At 36.6% G+C, this 6,034-nt stretch overlaps 1 long non-coding RNA gene across 1 annotated transcript; it reads left to right on the forward strand.

The window, feature by feature from the left end:
* The first annotated feature begins 1,565 nt into the window (after positions 1 to 1,565).
* Positions 1,566 to 4,096, forward strand: LOC127858986 (uncharacterized). Its single transcript, XR_008039220.1, has 3 exons — positions 1,566 to 2,398; positions 2,878 to 2,978; positions 3,486 to 4,096. It is a non-coding gene; the product is annotated as an uncharacterized LOC127858986 (long non-coding RNA).
* Positions 4,097 to 6,034: the final 1,938 nt, after the last annotated feature.

A 6,034-nucleotide genomic window follows, 5' to 3' on the forward strand; every position in this document is an offset into this window, starting at 1 on the left:
CTCTCCATAAGAAGACGAATTTGTTCAGAGCTTTATTCAAATTATACTACACGTAAATGGCAGTCGGATTTATAAAATTTAAACACTGCAATTAAAATGAAAAACAAAAATCTAATTAAAACAACCAATTATTAGTTGTTTGTCGTAAGATTATGATCGCTTCTTTATTTGAATTTATCGTATTTCAAAGGCCATCATTAAATACCGGTTATGATGGTGTGTGTTTTTCAAACTGGAGGCAAATAAAATCGCTAAATACAACAATGCGGCATGCGATTTATTTTAATTGACACATTACAATTGTGTGATAGTACCGCATACATTCTCATATTAATAATACATAACAGTTAATTTGTTTCAAATCGCAAAAACTAAAACGCGAAAGCGTGTTTCAGGAATGTTGATAAGCGTGTTAACTATCGTGGCAACCGACAAACAGTTGCGCGCTTATCTCGCCGAAACCCGCGACGGGCGAGAGTTTACCGATACTTGGCGAGCTGCTTATCTCTGTTATCTACGTCTCTGCTCCGATACTTGTTCATTTAAATCACAAAATTCATTTCCGGCTAGTTATTTTTGTATTAGCTTGAGAGCGAGTTTTAAATAAAAGATTGCTAAAAACCACTTTAGTTTTAGACTAAACTAGATACATAATTTTAATTTAAAAAAAAATCTCTACCTGAAAATCTTACAGAGTTTCGATAACAAAGATTTACGAAACAATTTTAGCATCACAAACTTCATTTCGGCTATAGATTTGTATATTACCTTTAAAATGACACTTACAAGGGAAATATTAATAGCGAAATGGTAACTGTTTAGACAAACAAAGAGATGTATTATTCAATTAAAGAAGTCGTCCTAAGTCTTTAATCTTACAACGTTTCTTAATGAATATCTCCGGAAAGTATAGAAAGTACAACATTTAATAAGAACTAATATAGGCTTAAACAAAGGCAGATATCAATTTAATTGTCTACATCGATCTTAAATCTATCTTATTAATATCAAAGATCTATCCAAAAAATATGGTCTGAATGGATGTTTCCAATCTTTATATATTGATAGATCTTTGTTAATATCTCCGGCACTATTTACGCTAAAATCACAACGTTTACTTCACGCTTTAGATATTTCTATACCTTTATAATTATGCTTGATTGTTTTATTCCATAAAGAAATAATTAAATTTTATACAAAGGCATTATGCTGAAAGGTATGCTTAAAAATGCCAACTCGGCCTTAAACATTACGTGTTGCCACTGAATATTGTTGCAGAGACACATATTTTATGAATATATCGTGTATATTTTTAATTTAAATTATATTGATTTACGATGTGATACATGTCGACACTTGGTTTCATGTTTCACTTGTTTTCAATCCTAATGTGCGAAGTCATAAAGTACTGTTTATTGGAATAAAGCGGGTGTGCACTATGATAACGTTGAAATCTGTCAAATTCTTCAGTACCGTTTTCAATCGCGGGTTACGTAATAGCCAATATGGCGGCGCCCATTTAGGTTACATTACACTAAATCATTGTGAAAAGTAGTGCCTATTTCTAAAGAGTTCCTTTTCTCTTCTTGAATATAAGCCATTTAACAATGTGAGACATGTCTTTTGTGGTTATTTGTAATATCCTGTATGTGTCTGGAGTACTTTGATGCCTTGGATTGGAAGCTAACTTAAAAGATGAACTTTTGAGGGTGTGTTTTCTATTGTGTGGGGCTTTTGTCGAAATTAGGATTCCGAAACGCGTTTTTCTACGGTGGGTTCATTCGACAGCGATTTACTTTCTTAGAAGTTGCGAGACGGTATGTTTTTGATTGCAATTATTGGAAGATGACAGATCCATCTTTAAAATGATACCAGGTTCGGAAAAATTGATACGTCGGAAAGGCAAGAAAAATGCTGTGAAAGTTGTCAGTTTTATAATGGGACCCTATGGGAATCGGAATTAATGTAATATAACCTTTAAAAAGCGCATTTACTGCAATGTCAAGGTCACATGGATTCGTCTGCAAGCGAGACAAGTAGAAAATAAATTTTAATGAATGTTTTGATGATTTGGGTGCTAAAATAGATGAGAGATGTCAATATTTTGGTCCAAATGGATGTTTTAGGTGGTTTTGGACTGTTCCGGATGGGTGGGGGACCTGGTATGGACAAGTAAGGGTAAAATTTCCAACAAATCTTAAATGTAAATATTATTATGTCCCTAGATTGAAGTTTCAGGTGGAGAGCAAGATGAAAAATATGCCAAATTACATGCATGCAGCCCATTTATGCCATTTTTCTCTTTGTTTGTAGGCCTGACCGTTTGTCCTTGAGCCGTCGATGGTCAACAATCCGCTAGCTGTCTTGCTCTGACTGGTGCACTGGACATGATTTCAATGTGAGTCATCATACTGATTGTTTAATTAACACATGAATTTCAGTTTGTTCGTTAAAGTACTAACTTAGCTGTGTATTTACAGTGGACGTAGTGGTGCGCAGCAGGTGGTAGACTAGGTATTTCCATTAATACACTATGTTTACAGAATTGCGGCCAGTGGAGCAACATAGCTGATGAGTTAATAGCACTAGTTCTTCAGACAAATAACTTTATTTTCAACCTATAAAGCATATTTAGCTGTAGGTGGGGCCATTTAGCTGTAAGATCTGGCTTTTGTTCTGTTAAGCCCTTAGAGTAATGAATTTCAGAGTGAAGACCATAGCGCCTTTTCCTAGTCAAGTATCGGGCAGCTGTATGTCTTTTCAGAAATGCACATGTCTTCTTAAGCATGTCATTGTGTTTGCTTTTAATAAGATAGGCAATAAACTCATAACCTTTAGACAAATGAGCATCTGTAAATTCAGATTTCACTATTTCAGAGTTAGCCAGACCATGATTGAACTTAAGGATTGTGCTGCGGATGCAGCCTGTGCAGTTCCGGGAGAAAGTCACTGTCTTGGGCAATGCGGTCTGGTATCAGGTAAGCACTATTGAAAGCCTCACACTTTTGGGGGGTCTGAAGCCTTGTGCTGTCAATGCGATCTGGTTCAAGTACAATCAGAATGCATTTTCAAAGCAGTACTTCATCAGATATGGTTATCTAAAGCTTACAGTTCGCGGGCTGATATGACTTCGATTTGTTCTTGCTAGCAGAACCCCTACAGGCCAAACTATGCGTTAAGCACTATTTTCCACAGCAACCCTTGCAGACAGAAAAACAATACTTACAATTACTTCTGGCATTTCATTTCTAATTTCCTTTATATCTCTTTTGTCTGTTTGTTTGCCCTTTTTAACTCTGACATGCCATCTTGCTCACATTGATGGAGCATACCTGTTTTTGTTTAGAGCCAAGTCCCCAGCTGCTCGAGTTTGCCGTGTCGATAATGAGAAAGCCATGGCATGATGTCTCCTCTATGTGTTTCCTTATCTCAGTGTTGAACATAATTGCCAGTTTCAGGGGCCTAAACATTTTATTTTATTAAAGGTCTGGATGATCCTTGCCTGACTGCGGGTTTGTGTACACCTCAATCCGACTCTGTGTCCTGAACAGAGGCCGCAGTGGTGCAGCGCTTGTGGACGTTCCATCAACATCCTGAAAGGTCAACACTACACCCAGCTGGGAAAATTGATCCTGATAGTCATCCCCAGGTAGTGGAATGAATGTACACTGAACTACAGAGGAATCACACCCAAATGACTTTCCTGCCACGACATTAGTGTGGCCACTAGCGTAGGAATTCCTTAGCAAACGTGCTCTCTTGCATGGTGACTGTGGGCATTTTTGCCAAACTTACGCTTTCAACACTGGATTTTAAAGAGAATACTTAATAAAATGTCGCTAACAGGACTTATTTATATGAGAGAGACTATCTGGATGCGCATTAAGTGTCACTTTGTGTCGTAAGCTGTTGAAGGAGCGCTTTGCGCCTTTTTAAGTGTTAATTTTGGGTAGCCGGCTTGTATCGGCTTGAAAGCTGCAAATTATGCCTCTCATCATAATAGCATTAATTTTTGTAATTGCAATGTGTATGTTTAGATTGTAAGTGAAGCTTTTAATAATAATTTTCTTAAAAAACATGATTTTATATGCTGTCAGTGAGTTTTTTATTGAAAAAAATGCTTAAAATTTAAAAAAAAGTCTCCTATTTTATCAAGAAAAGTACACTGATTCACAATCAATACATTTATTTGGGCCTTTTGCTGATATATTGGTGAATTTCGCATGCAATGATACCAGTTTTTGCCATAAAAGTTACGCGTAACAATAATTGGAGACACAAAATCAGCTGTCGTCACTTAGACTAAAAATCATGCATTCCGACTTGACTGCGGCCAATTTAGTCACCGCTTTAAATGGCCATTTTAAGGCCTTTACCCCCATCCGAATGCACTGAAATTGCATATTCATTGTGGAAATAGTTGAAATCTCATGTGGAGAAAGTTTGAAAAAGATGGGACAAAGTTGAGTTCCCTTAAAGGTTACATTACACTAAATCATTGTGTATCCCTCCGTGGTCCATTCGAAAGTAGTGCCTATTTCTAAAGAGTTCCTTTTCTCTTCTTGAATATAAGCCATTTAACAATGTGAGACATGTCTTTTGTGGTTATTTGTAATATCCTGTATGTGTCTGGAGTACTTTGATGCCTTGGATTGGAAGCTAACTTAAAAGATGAACTTTTGAGGGTGTGTTTTCTATTGTGTGGGGCTTTTGTCGAAATTAGGATTCCGAAACGCGTTTTTCTACGGTGGGTTCATTCGACAGCGATTTACTTTCTTAGAAGTTGCGAGACGGTATGTTTTTGATTGCAATTATTGGAAGATGACAGATCCATCTTTAAAATGATACCAGGTTCGGAAAAATTGATACGTCGGAAAGGCAAGAAAAATGCTGTGAAAGTTGTCAGTTTTATAATGGGACCCTATGGGAATTGGAATTAGTGTAATATAACCTTTATCGATTCTGGGATTGTCTATAACGTATAAAATACTTAGACTGTGTATACCTGGCGAAATAGCCGTGAGGGCTAATGCGTTTTAACTTCAGACTTAATCCAGGACTCCGGGGGTCACTGGTTCCTGGTACCGGCTACTATTTTTTCCTTTTTAAAATTGTATTCTTGATTTTTTTACTGATCCAATGTTTACATCTATCAATATAAAGCATTTAATGACAAACTTCAAAATATGCCAAAATCTGTAAAAAGGCCCCTTTAATATGAATAGTCGGTTTCTTTGTAAGAAATCTACTAACTTATGGGCAAAACCATTTGCCGTTTTATCTGTGTTATTTCGAGTAACCAGGGCCGTATGCAGGATATTTTGACTGGGGGGCCAAGCGGGGAGGATGCGGGAGGGGCCTCCCCTTCTGAATTTCAAGTTTTATTTAATTTGGCACTTTTTAAGGTGAATTTTTATGCTTAAAAAAACTTATTTCGTGATATAAATTTATGGAATATATCATGTAAATCATCAACTTTCTGAAGTCTAGAGCTTTACAGATTGGTGTGAAATTCACACCGATGTTTAAAGCTTTTTATTTCAGAAATGTGTGATGTTTGATGAAGAAGGAAAGCAGACTTTAAAAATCAAACAACTTTATTAAGAAATGTATAATAACGTATGACTGACATATAACCATAATATTATTTTTTTCTTTGAATTCAAATTTTCTCTAAAGTTTCATAATAAATTCGTAATAAAATGTTTATCACTACTACACTATTTCACTTTAACCTTCATCAACACAGATTAACCATCACAATCGTCTACAACTCCGACATTTGTTTGGAATTTTCTCTATAATAACCGTTTTCCGGAGGTTTTTAAGCAACGCTTTCAGATAGTGAGCAGATTTTTGGTATCCGGAGAGGCGCGCCCTCCGAGAGGTGCTCCACGGAGAGGTGCCCCCTAATTTTAAGGGGGCAGAGAGGTGCCCTCCAAGCAAATCAGGAGGGGTGGATAAGTGCCCCATGTCAGAATTTAGTAGGCGGATATCTGCCCCCTCACAATAATTTAAATGGTGGATAAGTGCC

Source organism: Dreissena polymorpha, chromosome 14 (assembly GCF_020536995.1).
Source record: "Dreissena polymorpha isolate Duluth1 chromosome 14, UMN_Dpol_1.0, whole genome shotgun sequence".
NCBI lineage: Eukaryota > Metazoa > Mollusca > Bivalvia > Myida > Dreissenidae > Dreissena > Dreissena polymorpha.